Raw genomic sequence first — 17,302 nt, 5'->3', positions numbered from 1 at the left:
GTTAATCACGTATGTTTATGTTAAATACATGATCTCAACTGCTTTGGATACTTGCCACTAGTTGGCGTAAAAGTCTAGAAGCACGGTCCCTATTTTTATTATTTTTTATTTTTATTTATTTTTTTTTTTTTTCATAGTGAGCTGTACATGTTCAGCGCATTTGTGTTGTCCTTAGGGGGCACATTGCTCCAGGACATTTTTAATAAACGCTTTTCTCTCACTCTCTCTCTCTCTCTCTCTCTCTCTCTCTCTCTCTCTCTCTCTCTCTCTCTCTCTCTCTCTCTCTCTCTCTCTCTCTCTCCCTCCCCCCTCCCTCCCTCCCTTCCTCCCACCCTCCCTCCCTCCTCCCTCCATTTCACGAGATGACACTACGCGCCACTCATCACGTCTTGGAACAGCTCATACTTTCCATGTTTCTCTCTATAGGACCAATATTTATTGCGATTTCTTTCATCTCACAGCCGTGTATCTATGGCATTCACTTCCTCTCTAATATAACTTCTTCACCCTTTGTTATTGAGTTTAAAGAGCGATTATATAATCATTCACTATCGTCCGAGGAATCTACCTACAGTGTTTTAGATATACTTCAGATTAAATTAGATCAGTTTTCACTCAAGTAATAAGTCTCTATCGATATTTATGTATACATACATATATATATACACACATACCTTACATCTTCATCTTTATTCTCTTTTTGTTCCATTAATTTTGTTTCATTAGTTTCCTTTATTGTAAACTACACTAATTAACCACTGTTTCTACGACTGATCTATTTCTTTTACTATCACATAATATTATTATCATACAGCGCATTGCAGCATTATTGGTATTATTTTTCATGCTATTTATAAATTTATTTTATAAAATTACAATTTTGCCCCAAAGTTTTCTAGGGCATAATAAAGCATCTATCTATATCTATCTCTCTCTCTCTCTCTTCCAGTTTACTGACTAGTCCATGATTGGAAGAAAAACAGTAGACTCCAAACAAAGAGATGGCTGAAGCTGACGCTAAGACATACACAGCAGAGACCAAGAAAATAGCGCCGGGTTACAGAGGTAAGCCTGAGAACTTCAATCCTGAGCACCACCTCGCTTCCTCTACTGACCTACACCACATTACTGGCTCTTGACCCAACGATCCTCAGGAGGGATATCTTATCTGTCAGGATGATGGGAAGGTTAAATGCGGTCTCAACCACCACGACCAGTGACAGCAGACTACCACCTCTTGCTATCACTCTTTCTTCCCACGCCCTCGTCCGATCCACCATAGCAGCCAAGGCCAGGAGGCGTAAGCTGCAAACGGCGACCTGGACAAAACTCTCTTGGAGGAAGCAAGAGCTTTAGCACCGGAACACCAAGGGCTCATCAACATCAACGAGCTGCTTCCTCCAGATGTCCACAAGCTGAGAGTCAGAGCCAGTATGGCGGCCAGAAAGAGACGGGGGTTGCACGCGTAAGTGAGAGACGGGAGGATTCTCATCCGACGGTCCAAGTGACAAGGTGGTCACTATCACTAGCGACGAGGAGCTGAGCGCTTTTTTAGAGCGCCTACCGCCATCATCACAACCAACACCGCCAGCACAGACGACAACGGCAACCTGAAGATGATTGATATCATACCACCTGCACCACCAAAATCACACACACTCAACTCATCTTCATCACAGCACACCTCCAAGGTAATACTGTCCACGGCTCTGCGGGTCTGTCATTTCAATGCCAGAGGAAGTGATGGTATCCCGCAAGTGGTAATATCTAAGGCTCTACCAGTGCTTGCACCATTATTATGTAAAATCTTTAACCTTTCACTGAGCAAATCACGCTTCCCATCGGCCTGGAAGAGATCTTGAGTCCGCGCGCTGAACAAGACCACTTCACCAACAGCGATTACCGAATATCGTCTAATCTCCCTCCTCTGCTTTCTGCCCAAGGCGCTGGAGTGGCTGGTGCATAAGCAACTCACGGAGTACCTTGAGTCGAGACTATTTCTCGATGACATGCTAACTGGGTTTCGCACTGGTCACAGCACACAGTCGGGCTTGATCAAGCTGACTGATGATGTCAGGCTTGGCATTAACAATACGAAGGTAACACTTCTACTCTTTTTTGACTTGAGCAAGGCGTTTGATACGGTGTGTCACGTCCAGGCTCCTGAGAAAGCTTTCTTCGTTCTGCTTCTCCAAGCAGGTCAACCGCTGGATCGCCTTCTATCTTTCAGGAAGAGAGCAGGCGGTAATTGGCGATAACAACGAACTCTCCACCTTTCGTAGTTTGAATATCGGAGTCCCATAAGAATCAGTACTTGGTCCCTTACTATTCTCACTGTACATAAATGACATCAGTTTTTGTCTCGACTCCGACATCTCTCGCTTGATATACGCGGATGACCTGCAAATATACAGCAAATGCCACCTTGAGGAGCTTGATTCTTTATCCGTTAAGATGAATGCTAACGCCGAAAGGATAATGGGCTGGGCTGCTCAGAACAAACTAAAACTAAATGTTTCAAAAACAAAGGCAATCGTCCTAGGCTCACCCTACTATATTAACTCTCTACCAACGGCAGCCAACACTTACTTTTACGTAGGGGGAGCCCGGGTCAAACCCGGGGCAAAAGACACCAAACTACAGAGACTAATCAACACGGGAATACGTTATATATATGGTGTAAGAAGGGATCAGCACATCACTCCGTACAGAAGAAAGTTGCAGTGGCTCACAACCGCCGGAAGAAGAAGGTACTGTTATGGGCTGGGTTGGCTGATGACCAAACCATTCCATAAGTATAACCCTTAGTTAAGATTAATTTTCCCAGATATAAATTATTGGAATTTTGACACCGTTTGCCCTCTTAATTGAACTGGCTTTGATATAAAAATGGTTCCTTGCCTTTTGTTGTTAACTGTTGATTCGGGCTCTGTGGGGCGGGCTCTGCGTGCTCGGTGAGGACTGGATACGGTATTAATTGACTGATTATTTAGCTTTTATTAGCTTGTAAACTGTGTAACTTCACTTGTGGGGTTTCGAAAGAAAGGATAAATTATACCAGATGGATTAATTGAATGAATGCATTAAAGGTAATTGATTGGTTTACTCATGATGTAAGTTTTAACACACAACTATTCGTTTATTCAATTTAGGTTAATGAAGATGGTTGAAATGGTATTAGTCATACATGTAATGGTAGAAAAAAGTTTATATTCAAGTAAAATTACACGGAATTCACTTAGCGCTTGATGTGATTGGATTCTTAGGTAATAGATACAGTGACAAAGATTTCTTGTTAAAGACTGAATGACGACCCTCTGACGACTACTGATGGCTAACTCTCTCTCTCTCTGACTGTTCTTTTTTGAAAGATTCGCGTGGTTTTGTCTAAACTACTTTCTGATTGGTTACCAGTATCCTTAAGGGATGTTGGACCAATCAGGACGTCCTGATCAAATTTTGAGTCTTTTCATTTGTCGAGATTACCCCCGCCCTTCGGGTACGGTGTAGCATGAGAATTTATCATGGACTATCCCGCCTTTTCCACACGTACGGGTAGGAATTTCCGTGCTGTTTTGTACATAATAAAGATATGCTTATTTTATATTCGGGCCAATACTGCCCAAACAGACACTTGAGATAGACCCATACGGATCTATCCGTTGCACGTGTTCAGGTCATTTGGTTCCTCTTAGGGAGTTTGTATATACGAGTCTGTTTGGGTGAGGATTGTCTCCAAGAATTATCTATATAAGCTATTATATAGCTTAGGGTGTTCATTTCCTGAAGTAGTAAAAAAAGTAATTAGAGCCGTATGCATGCAATGCATACGGAGACGCAAAATAAAAAATAGAAAATATAAATGTATTCAATGATAAATTGAAAAGTAATCAAAAATAAAACTAGTGGGTAGGTGCAGAGGACATCGAGGATGTGACACCTCCCCCCTCCGTTTCAAATGTTAAACGTGTGTTCAACATTTGACGTTCACGTAGATGATCTTCAAGCACACTGGTGGGAATAAGTTTTATTGCTTGCGAATGAGGTACGACCGGTGGGTTTTCCATGTCTTGTTCCTTTGTAGATGTTTCTTCATTGTTCTTGTTGTCCGATTGGGGTTTTCCCAAATGCGTTAGCAGGGTCGTTAATGAACCGAGTAGCGCCCCCAGCAAATGTATGCTCCAGAAATAAATGGTGTCCAGGGTATATCCATGGATTCCGACGTTGATTATAGTTTTTATTCATTGAAGTATGAAATAAACTCCTATTTCTTCAGAACTAGCGGTACCCAACATCATGAACCCGTTCCAAAATTTTCGGGATGTAGATTCTGCGATTTTGTTCAAAGAATTTTCGTCCAGTAGGCGGGATAAAGAGATTTTCGTATCAGATACGGAATGTCCAGTTGCACCCCTTGCAACTGCATTCAGAACGGCTGGCTTCTCGATCGAGAACATTACTCTGTCGCGGTAACTTGCCAAGTCCTCTTCCGTGTATATTCCACTGACAGAGAGAGGTGGCGGTTTGATATACTGCCAAGATAATCTGGTCATCGGTGTCAGTTTCTTCAGTGCTTCTATGATAACCTTGGGTAGCGGTGAAAATGTAATCCATGTTCTATCGATATTGAATGTACTTGGTTGCAATTCGCTGCATTCTCGTTCACTTGATTGTCTCACTGTAATTCGTGATTTCGTCGTTAAAAAGAGCGATTGATTTTGAAACGTTACCGGAATTTCTTGATGACATGTCTCTGATTTCCTGACGGTTACTGTCACAGGTACACATTTGATTAGTTGCACAACTTCTCGTACTCGTATAGCCATGTAACCTGGTCCCTTCATGACGTTGTATGCAAATTCATCTGGTGTGTGAATTGCAAGTGTAAGGGTGTTGCGTAAAACTTGTTCTTCCAGGGTACATTTTTGTTTAATAAGATCCTTATAAACTCGAGTTATTTGTTTACTAAGGTGTTTTTCCAAATATACGATTTTTGAATTCATGTATGAAAGGATGTCAACATTCTCGGCGTCAATTTTACTTTTAGCTTTTATTGGGTTTGCAGGGTCAATTTCCACAATGAATAATTTGGGATGTTCTGTTCGTGAGATTTTATAACCGCAGATTTTGAATTCGGTGGTCTTCATTAAGGCAAAAGTCGTCTTTTCACTTGAGTAAGTGTAAACATGTGGTGTAAATCCTTCTTCTTGGGGTTCCTTAATTTTCGTCGCTGGTCCGGTATACAAGGCATTATAACGATCAAGTTTACAATCATTCGAGGGCGAGTTTGTCCAATGGGCATACGATCCATCATTCCCAAAGCAATCAGTGTTAGACAACATACACTTGGTCCCATCCTTCAAAAAGAGCTTACTTTTATCGAATTTGACCGTCGCTGAATATTTTTCGACTGTTACTTTTGCTACTCCCTGAGCAATGACATCTTCCCATTGACCATAGCCATCGTCGTAACTAGCGCCAACACAGCTTTCGGTGTCGGTTATTTTTCCCGCGAAAATTGCGTCTAGGATGTTGGTTCTATTTTGAAGAAGTCCCGATAAGACGACGTTATTTCCCTGTCTTATGATTTCAAAATTATTAAGTCCCATATATGCTTCTCTGTTAACTTCGTGTATGTAAACGCGTCGTCCCTTTCTCACCACAGAATTGTCTGAATGCATACCACAATGGTGAACTGTTCTGTCTATTTCAATTTTACATTGAATGATGTCTATATGATGAAATTCGGCTGATTAAAGTAGTTGGACGTGAATACTTTCAGAACTGGGTTTCCTCTCCGGTATGTCGCATTTTCCGATACTGGCAGTATCGATGATTAATGTGTTTCTTGATGTTCCTCCACAGTCGTATCCCACCAGTGCCCAAGTTTCGGCGGGCAACCATAACATGATCATAAGTATGATTTTACTCATTGTTCCCCTCTGCTAGAACAAGGTGTTCCATTCATTTAGTAATAAGGAAATATTTGCTTAAATTAACAGTCTTTTCATTATTTAAAATGAAATCGAGTTATACTTTTTTACGTTTGAATGTGTGTGTTATCAAATTTATTTATATCTAGTCCTGCCCTTTAACTAGGCTATTTCTATTCAGTTATAATTAATTGTAATAATGAGTTATTCGTTTAGCATTTTCAGTTTATTCTGTAACGTGGCATTTTTACTGCGCGTTCCACACGGCTCCCCAAACTCTAGACGGACCATGGACTTAGGGAGCACGCGGAGCAGACCGCGGCTCATTTCGAAAAAGAGCGCCAGGACAACAGTCACGCATCCGAGACTCTAAGAGGGGACCATCGCCGGTTTAGCGAATAAGACTTTTCAGGATTTTTGTTAATTTTTTTTTTGGGTGACGAGTAAATGCGGCTTCAGACAGGGGATCGGCAGCAAATCCGAACGACGTTACTGGATGGCAAGCGCGGCGGATCGCGACGGAAGGAGGGCCTCGCACGAGGCTACGGAGAGAGCGTCAACGGACAGCTCTGCCGCGAGGGAATCCAAGGCGGACGAGATTCCTGTTGGTGGCCGGCGAGCCGTAGCCCCCCCCTCCGACGCCCAACTGACGACAGGTACCCTCGCGAAGTCATCACCACGCCACTGCCAAGCTACGGGGTACCCGAGACTGGCCAGCCAATCAACACCCCGCGACAGCGGAATTCAACGATAGCGATACGCTAGATTGTAAGAATTGCGTAACGAGAACCCCAATTCGATCGGGAAAATTTTGACTATGGATGGCGCCTATGTTCGGGGCATGTTCGAATTGCGGCTCCGATTTGCAGGACTCGTCACTTGAGTCCTGGCGACGTTACATAGTGGGTGGTAATAGTATCGAGTCAGAGTTAAGAAAAAGAAAAAAAAAAAAGGAAAATCGCGTAAAATGGCAGAAACTGGAGTCGGGGAATTCCTCGGGTGGCTGCGGAGCGGTAAGCGCTTGTAATTCTTTGCGGGCATATTTCGAGCGCAAGTTAAATTGGCACGCTGATAAACGGTCGGCCCACTCAATCTTGGAGTTAGAGTAGCGCTCGAAATCTGTTTGCCGACCTCCTTGATGATGACCGTAGCCTGAGTTTTCGCGATAACGCGTCGAGTCAAGAGGATCCCTGTAAAGTCTCGCGTAGAGTCACGGTTTCGAGTGGGGAACAATTTCGGAGTGAAATTGAGTGTGGCCAAATTCCGCTGCACGGGGTCTCGTCGATTCTGCGTACGTAAAAAGGGTGGCGAACTTTGGGAAATTAGGGACTACGACTGGAGCTCGGATGCGTCATAATACGCTTTACAGTCGCACGATCAGAAAAGCTTCCTAGAGTGGTTAATTTGGTCGCGATTAGCGCGTCGAGTCACGTCTTTTTGATTTAGTTTATGAATTCTTGTGCATCAGTAAGGTGGCGACTAGCGCCCGTAGAAATAAGATATCAGCTAGATTTAATCACGATTGCGATTAGCGCATCGAGTATGATCTAGATTACGTTTCTGTTTAGCGGTTTATAATGAAGTGACGAGTAGCGTCGTAGTTGAGGCCGATCGCGGGCAGCGCATCGAGTCCGATTTTGTTTTTGGTTTTTGCGAGTTAGGGTATTATTAAGACGGCGACTAGCGCACGTAGGCCGTAGTGGTCTCCTAGATTTATTCACCTTTTTTTTTTAACTTGGTTTGTTTCTCCCTTTCTTATTTCGTTTGGATTAAATTTAAAATTGTATTTGGAATCGCGAAAGACGACTTGCGCATTCGTATTATTATTATTTTTATTTTATTTTTATTTTTTTTGTAATATCGCTGACGAGAAATATATCATTGTAATTTCATAGTGATTTGGCCACATCACGCGTTGGCTTACTTGTGTTGCAATTCTCTCTACCCAAAAATTACCCCTCCCCTCTCCGCGGTACTGAGCTACCGAGCATATGGTCGCGGTATATCGTAGTACCGATTTCGAGGCGTGTTGACCACGCCAGGCGCCCAACAAATTTCGCGGTATTATTGCAGGTTCAGGGGACGTCGTGGACGCCCAATTATTGTGCTCGCGGTAAGTTCTCGGTCATTTTCTCCGAGTGACCGAGGAGCGGAAAAGTCCACGTCACAAATTGGCGCCCAACGTGGGGCCTTATGGGTCGACGGGTGGTCGACACACCCTGGACCGTAGTTGCGGCGGACGTCATGGGTCCATTTCCCCGAAGTCGGGCCGGTTTCAAGTACCTTTTAGTTTTCGAAGATCTGTTTACCCGATGGGTGGAGTTAGCGCCTTTGCGAAAATCAAACGCGAAGAATATTCTTGCCGCACTGGAAGATCTCGTGCTGTCCCGATGGGGTACCCCGGAGGTGCTCCTGACTGATAACGGCACGGAATTCGCGAATAAGGCCGTCGACGAACTATGCGTCGCGTACAATATTACCCACGCCAAGGTACCACCGTATCACGCGCAAGCCAATCCCGTGGAAAGGGTGAATCGTGTAGTAAAGACGATGATCGTAGCGTACATGGAGGCCGATCTTTGAGACTGGGATGCACACCTTCACGAGTTCCGATTTGCGTACAAAACCGCCGTGCACAGCTCACTGAGAGTCAGTCCCGCGTTTTTAAATTTGGGTCGCGATCCTAAACCCAGGACGCAGTTGCGACGGCTCGTGGAAGGTCCCGCGGAAATCCCCGTTCTCCATCCCGAAGTACGGGGGGACCGAATGGCGAAGTTAGGTGAATTGCGTGACCTAGTGACCAAACCTCGAAGACGCCCACGAGCGACAGGCACGGTATTATAACCAAGGGCACCGGGATATCCGTTTCGCAGTTCGGGATAGGGTGTGGAAGCGAAACCGAGTTCTGTCGTCAGCCGCCCAACAGGTAGCAGCAAAGTTAGCCCCCAAATTCGCCGGTCCGTATTGCGTGGCGAGGGTAATCCCGCCCGTCGTGTACGAATTAGAGAATAGCGAAGGACGGGGCCTCGGTAGGCACCACGTCAAGGATTTAAAGCGGTACGTGGAGTCTGAGGCACTTGCGCATAGGAACGGGAAGGAACAGTGAGGGGAAAACAGGCTTCTCGGCGAGAGGAAGTGGGTGACAGGCGATAGCTACGATCCTGACTGACTCTTTCCCATAGTTGGAGGCGGGATAGAACCGGCCGAAGACGACGTCCGTGCGGTCCGGGACCTCCTGCAGTGGGCCAGGATCCCGCGCCCACCAGCCAGTGGCGACTGCAAGGGGGACCGCCTCGCGCCCCCGAACTGGCGGCAGTGGCTGCACCTGGCGGGGTGCTGGAATTGCTGGTGGGGGCAGCACGATTACAGAGATTGCGAGGAGGAGTTGGGGTTGTTTTGCCGCAGGTGCGGATGGCCGGGCTATGCCAAGCCCTCCTGCCGGCGCTGCTACGACCAGCCAAGCCGGCCGGGCAGGTGCTCCCTTCCCCCGCCTCCAGCCGTCCGGACCATCCCCCCCCTAATGGCGTTAGTGTTCCCAATATTCCCCATCGCGAGGGAGATGCCATTCCGGAAATCCCCGATCGCGAGGGAGACACCGTCTCTGCCATCCCCGATTGCGAGGAGTGAGAGGAAGGACGCCTCAGCACTACCCCCCCCCCCCCCTCCCCGCCGCTTGCGAGTAGCGAGGTAGAGCCCGTGGACGGGCCCGAGCAATTGCGGCAGCGGATCCTCGCGTCCGCAACCGGCCGGGGCCGGGATCGAGGCCGGCCGGGGCGACGCGGCTAGGCCAGAATAGCAAGGATATTTTTTTTTTTTATTCTTCATAATATAGATTTTCTTTTTTTCCTTTCTCCCTTTTCTTTGTTCGAATATAATAAAATCTTAGTTATCGGATATAAATGGCATCCGCTTTCTTTCTTAGACCCCAGGTGGCGGGCTTTGAGAAAAATTTCAGGTCCAGTGGCGAAGCAGAGAGCTCCCCTAGACAACCTTGGCGTGAGAAAGGGGATCAGTTGAGCTCGCGAAGAATCCCAGAGGACATGCGAGTGGGCATCTGGCCACACGGAAGAAAAATTTTTTTTTGGTTTTTTTTTGTTGTTTCATCGTCCTCTTGGGAGGGGATTCTCGGTGAGTACCGCGCAATAGCGTGTGGGTACTTCGAGCTTGCGGTCACCTCGCGAAGTTCGGCTCGCGGGATGCAGCGCTGGAGGGTAGCCGGTGCACTCAAAAAAAAATAAAAAAAACAAAAGCCTGAAATATCTTGGTCGCAATGCGCTATTTCGTCCCTGTCGAAGCTCGGGTGCGTGACTCCAGTTCTGGCGCACTCTAGGATTATTTCACGACTCGATTTTCTAAGCCCTGATTCCGGGATCTCGCCCGGGTTCAGGGAGTCTCTTGCAACGGGCAGGCCTAACCGAACTGCCACGTTACAATCTATAGAAATAGCAACTGTAGATGGAAAATACGAACTCCCGAAACCACACCATCAACTATTGGCTCGAGAGTTGAGTAGAATAGCAATTACAGAGATTGATTACCATTAAGGAAAGACAATAATTGTAGTAAGAATACCCCTGGTGAACAAAGAACCTTACCACCTCCACCAATCGCTACCGTGGCCCGCGCCACAGATATTTGAGAATGAAAGTATGTCAGCCCAAATAACACCACGCGCTAAATATATTGGACTAAGCTATAATCACGGAACGTACTTCTTTACAGAGGAGACGTACATACGCGAATGCAGTGAAACACCTTATAGCTATTTATGCTCCTCCCAAATACCCTTGATAGAAGCTACTACATCCGAAAGGTGCGAGATCGCATTGCTTCTGAAGCCTGATGAGAAAAACTTACGAAGTTGTAACATATATTTAAACCGAAATTTCGAACCTTTCTGGGTACGATTAAACTGAATAGGAGCCTGGATATATTCATTAGCAGAATTCCAAATTCTCCAAATTATTTGTAAAAGCACTGTAGACAATTTGATTACTGTATCAGGAACTGGAATACTATGGTTAAGAGGAGGATGCATGGCTAAAGCAATGGGTATAACACCGCCTGGAATGGACACATACTTATCAAAACAACAATATTTGTACCAACCGAATCTCTCTCTCTCTATAAGAAACGTATCACCTGTAATACATAGCAGCACTGAATTACTCAAGTACTTAGACAAAGAACCAATTTTCAATGGCAAGCCTGAACAAGGAAAACCCTTATTCGAAATTGAAAAGGATCTAGAGGCAATAAAGCAACAGAAACAAATATCGAACCAACATGACAACTTGGTTTACGGCTTATATATAGCGCAAACAGGAATGGTACTAACCATCGTAGGAATTTACTATAGGAAACAGGTGATGAATCACGCTAGATCATGTTTAAGGCCAACAACTAATCAAAACTCCAAAAACCGACGGGACCTAGCACAAAAACCCATTCACGAAAACACCACGTTAACTGAGATTTGCTCTCCCTCTATGACTGAGACACATCGCGACCTACCTCAACAGGAAGCGCAAGTGCACTAGAACCAAATTATACTTCCCCATTATCCCACTTAATAAATAAAACACAATGACCACTGGAAACGGCAACCTTCTTCGTTATGAATCATATTGTTGCTATTTGCAAAATTATCAACAGGAACCATGGCCAGCACCAGCCAACCGGACCAAACTCCATCGAGGAGATTATTCGTAATCGGGCTAGCCACCTACAACAAAAGGCGGGACCTAGCGAAAATATTCGGAAACTACCAACCGAGATCGATAGTCATACGAAAAGGAAGGGGCTATCAGAACACGGCATTCGTGGACTTTAGGACATCAGAAGAGGCGGCGGAGGCCATGAAAGGTGTAAGAACGGTGACACTGAAGAAGAGGAAACTTACCATCAAGTTTGCGGATGCATGGGAGGAACTGCAAACACTATCATCATGTAAAAAGCGCAGGCCACTTAGGATGGAAGAAGACCCTCTACCTGGATTCGTGCCGAAGGAGGCAAAATAACTGCCTATAGAATGTATTTGTGAAGTTGCACGTTATTTACCATATAAGGAACGTGCACGGATGGAACGAGTATGCAAACAGTGGAGAATTGGAAGTAGAAGCTCCCATACATACACCAAAACTGTAACCCCGACTAGCTGGGAATGGAAGGACGGATGGAACCAGATATTCAATTCGGACGGCCTAGTGTGGATTATTAAGAAAGGCGGGGAATACTTAACATCCCTAGACCTAGAGGGGATCACGGAAATAAAATCCATCGCGATCACTATGGCAGCGAAGGAGTGTCGAAAATTGGAAGTTCTAAAGTTAACGACAGTTAGCATTAGGGGAGGAGCGTTAAGATCTGTGAGTGATCATCTCTTCGGCCTCAGGGAGCTGGAGATTGGACAGTGTGTGGGACCTATTGACTGGGAGATAGAAAATATAATCCTCAGAAATTTAAACTTGCAAAAACTGATACTTAAAGACAACGAGATAACTGGAAAGGGACTGGGACACAAAACGTCGATCAAAGAACTTCACATAAAGGATTGCGATATGGCCAAGGCTGAAGGAATCGCAAAGTATATCCAACTACAAGATCATTTGGAAATACTGGTGATTATAAATTGTCTACAGTTAAGACGTGCACAACTACTAACGGCGCTTACCGAGAACAGCCATACTAAGGATACGTTAAGGTCACTTAAGATCCACGGCGATGGACCCAGTGACGCGCCTCGGGAAGACCCAGAGCTAGCGGAAGGAGAAGAGGGGAATTCATCGAGTTAGACCCTTTAGTAGCGGAGCAACATCTAGCATCAGCCCTCCGGTCACTGCATGAACTATCAGTAACAGCATGTGGATGGGTAGATGCTAACTTTATCGGAGACATTGGGGAAACATTGGCCATTCTCAGTTCCCTAGATATCAGCATGTGCACGAATATACGTGGACAATTTTCGTTAGAACCCCTCGCACAACTAAAACATCTGAGGATCCTAAGGATGAATAACATGCATCCGACCGTGGGAGGAAGCTGCCTACGAGAACTGGACCAACTCGAGAACTTAGAGACCAGAGAGAACCTGGGGATCCACGATGAGGATATTTGCGGGATGCTAAGGACTAACCACGTTGTCCAACACCTCGACATTGAAGGTTGTTGGAACATAACCCAACAGACCATAACCGTAGCACGAGAGGTTGTAAGAATGGGACACCGACAGCAGCCACTCTACCTTTATGCCGGGGGTACGCAAGCAACACCGTCTCGGCGGGACAGAAGAAACGCCTACCTACGTTTAAGCTTTGAACGATATGCGACGCCGCTGTTCCAGCGCGTGAGGTAAATCCCGTGAACTTAAAAACACTCCGGTTGGCTAACCAGTTCTACTGATCACAGAGAGTTATTCTCCCGCCAACCGTAGCCCCAGAATAATAACTATATTTTAGGGCCACACGAGGTGAAGTCTCACGCGCTGGTGCAGTTGCAATCGTTATAAGCGGACTGTTGTGCATAAAATCTATATAATAATTATAATTGTCAGTTCTTCTTCTTGGGAAACAGTATCAGTTCTTTCATGTCATACACATTGAAATGTGAGCTAGTTCATGGAGGTAGAATTTAATTCGATGAAACGAAACTCGATTTCACATGCTTCATGACACCAATAGTCACCATCTTGATACTTTAATAACGATAACGCCCGCCAGTCCAATATAGTGTCTCATGAGAATATTCGTGTTAGAGATTGATCTTCTCAAATGTGAGGCTCGGCTGACCAGGTTACTGATCACAGAGAGTTATTCTCCCGCCGATCTCACATCTGAGGTTGCAGCAGGAACAATTGTTACCATCGAACGTCCCAAATACGATTACTCATCCCAGATATAACTCCTCGCGCTAAACTATGCTACAGCTGTCACTAATGTAAAGGCTCGGCTGACCAGTTTTACTGATCACAGAGAGTTATTCTCCCGCCGACCTTACATCCTAGATTGCAGTAGCAATGATTGCGAACATAAAAAAAAAAAAAAAAAAATGCTTCTAGTGAATAAACTCAAAACATGTCTGCTGTCTGGCCAGGAGTTTTAGCCATTCGACTCGATAGTCCGGGCGCAATTTCCATTACACCTCTTGTAGAGTAGTGTGGTGGTAATTCACTGCCAATTATTCCAAGTTCCGATTGTCACGATGTTATTAGATATACCACCTTTAATCATGTTATTATTCCCTTACGTTAACGTGAGTTATAGTTATCCTTAATGTAAGGCCGGCTGACCAGATTACTGATCACAGAGAGTTATTCTCCCGCCGACCTTACATCCTAGATTGCGATGGCAACGATTGTCGCCATGTTATAAAATATTCCACCTTTAATCATGTTATTCTTCCCTTACGTTAACCTGAGTTATAGTTATCCTTAATGTAAGGCCGGCTGACCAGGTTACTGATCACAGAGAGTTATTCTCCCGCCGACCTTACATCCTAGATTGCGGTAGCAACGATGGTCACCATGTTATAGAATACACCACCTCTAATCTTGTTATTACTTCCTTATGTTAACTATATATATATAGTGTTCTTAATGTAAAGGCCGGCTGACCAGGTTACTGATCACAGAGAGTTATTCTCCCGCCGACCTTACATCATAGATTGCAGTAGCAACGATTACTTCCTTATGTTAACTTTATGTATATAGTGTTCTTAATGTAAAGGCCGGCTGACCAGGTTACTGATCACAGAGAGTTATTCTCCCGCCGACCTTACATCATAGATTGCAGTAGCAACGATTACTTCCTTATGTTAACTTTATATATAGTTGCTCTTAATATATAGGCCGGTTGACCAGTTTACTGATTACAGAGAGCTACTCTCCTGCCGACCTGTAATTTTTTTTTATATATATCTATGTAATACCTTGATTCATCATTATCATTGTCACACTGTCACATACACACACACATCATCATTTTTATTACCCTCAGTTTTCATATACCTATTAGCCTTTAACTATTTATCAACGGGGACGTTGATGGTTTCTAAGTGGGGAGGGATATTACGCCCCGACGTACCACCTTGGCGTACCTTTTTCAAATTCCATTCTATTTCATTTCTTTGATTACTTCAATGCACAGATATCATTTCATCAAAATCTCATATTCTAATAACAGCGAGATCCACCCCTCCTGGCAAAACTCACGTAGAGACCAACAATGATCCCTAGTATGAGGTCCAACTTTCTTTTATTAAGCTGGTACCAAGAACTGAGATAGGAGACTGCTGAATTAGCATCAGTAGCGCTCAGCCTGGAAATATCCCTCTTTTCAAGTTAAAACTATAATCAATAACTAGGATAAACCACTACCTTTGGAACCACCAAATTAAAACAGATTACTTATTAGGATATATGAATGAATGTGTGAACATTACATGTAAATATCTTTTGTTCATGTCTTCAATGTGTCACCGACGAGATTGAGAATCGTCGGAACACCGTCGAAAAGCGAAAAGTAACGCTGACTATGTGGATTTGGGCGCCAGGAGGTCGCCCTCGCATCTCATTGGCCTAATTGATGAGTAGGAATTCTCGACCTCGTATATAATCTATTATAGAATCTTGGTGATCGGTCAATTAAGTAAACATATTTTTAGTTACGTTTCGACCCGGATGTGAGCCCTCCTCAGAACGATTTATTTATTTTACTGTCAAGAACAACGAAAAATTTTTTACAATAGAAGTACAATTAGACATTAAATATTGTAGATGTAATACTCTTAGGGCTGATATATATTATTGGTTAGTGAAAACAATTTGATCAATTGAAAAAAGGTAGGCTTAGAGTGTTATTTACCTTTTTTTTAAAAGTAAGCGAACGAAGATGCAGTCGAATTCAAAATTTACAATTTGTGGAGACAATGTTCTTTGAGTGACGGTAGTCATTGTCAATCTTCTAGTTATTTTATATGTAGGAGTCAAGAGTTGGAAGTCATTAATCAAAAAGATTAAAGAACTATGTTTCTTCACAGTCTATATGTCATTGTATTAAAAGGTTTTAAAGAAGGTCTTTTCAGCAGTAAAATTAGTTTGCAAAGTGTCCAAGAAGTGGAGCTGGGCTCTTTATGACTACATTCCCTATGTCTAACAAAAATTATTATTGGTTGAACTGATTGGGTCAACAGGTGAATAGCGACTGATGGGAGAAACAAATATCATCCAGAGTGAAGGTGAACCCAATATAAACAATTATACAGAAAAACAGAAAAATATAATCATTCGCTAATTACCGTTGTAACTTATTACAACTGCAGCTCCTTGGACCCTCGGGCCCAAGAAGCCGCGTCTTTCGTCTGTCAAGTCGCGAGGTGCGTGGACGTCAACCCGTATCAGCCCTTCTCGAGCAAGAATAGCGTTTGGAAAATCTTAGTTGTGACCGACCTAAAGTCTCGCGCTAATTCGTCAAAACCGAGCATTCAGTTATTCTGTTAATTGCAAGAGACTCACTATCTTCTACGTTTCCATAATTTCTGTGCTTTACTAAATCTCATCATTTCGAGAATAGACATTTTTATGCCATTCCATTTTGCACGATTAAATTGAGTTCGGCCCTGATTCAACCGAATCAGGTAATTTTAAGTGATAATAATAATAACTACATTAGCGTTTTAATAAATAATCGTTGCAATCATTTTTAACTTACGTCAAAATCAGAAAATAGACACTTTCAAGCTTTCGATAATAAGACTAAGTGACCGACGTTCAACATCGTTCGATTGATCAACTCTTCCAAACTTGAGGTGAGGCCCTGGTCCAGAATTCTACCGACGCAGACCGACACGATCCGACGGCTCTCAATCTCGTCAACCGATTCACCTAAAGCTAAGTCGATCCGAGTGTGAATCTTCGAAATTGAACGAATTCTTGTTTCACCTTTAAAATCAAAATTTACTTCAGTAATATTCATTCAAAAGCAAGTCTAGAATTGGTGGCTATCTTCACTACCCCCAATTAAATCATACTTATTGTGTTCCAAGAATTTACCAACGAGAGTTAACAATAGGATATATTATTGACTCAAGATAATCTAAAAAGAGAGATACAATATTGAATAATCACGACCAGCTAGTTAATCATCGTTCAGAGTAGATGTGTCAGGAGCGCCGCATATTTACCCAGAATATATCACCGATTATGTCAATTATTATCTTAGAAACAAGGAAGCATAGCATAAATATATTAGTCTATATAAAATATTTCATCATGAACAATTCGTGGAGTAACCGAGCGCAACGTCTCCGTTAGAGACAGAGTAAAATCAACATCTACGGAAACAGGCTCCTTCGAAGCTACCGCGTTTAGAGCT

The sequence above is a fragment of the Neodiprion pinetum genome, chromosome 3 (assembly GCF_021155775.2).
Source record: "Neodiprion pinetum isolate iyNeoPine1 chromosome 3, iyNeoPine1.2, whole genome shotgun sequence".
NCBI classification, from domain to species: Eukaryota; Metazoa; Arthropoda; class Insecta; order Hymenoptera; family Diprionidae; genus Neodiprion; species Neodiprion pinetum.
The sequence above is the reverse complement of the archived record's forward strand: the minus strand, read 5'-3'. Positions refer to the sequence as shown.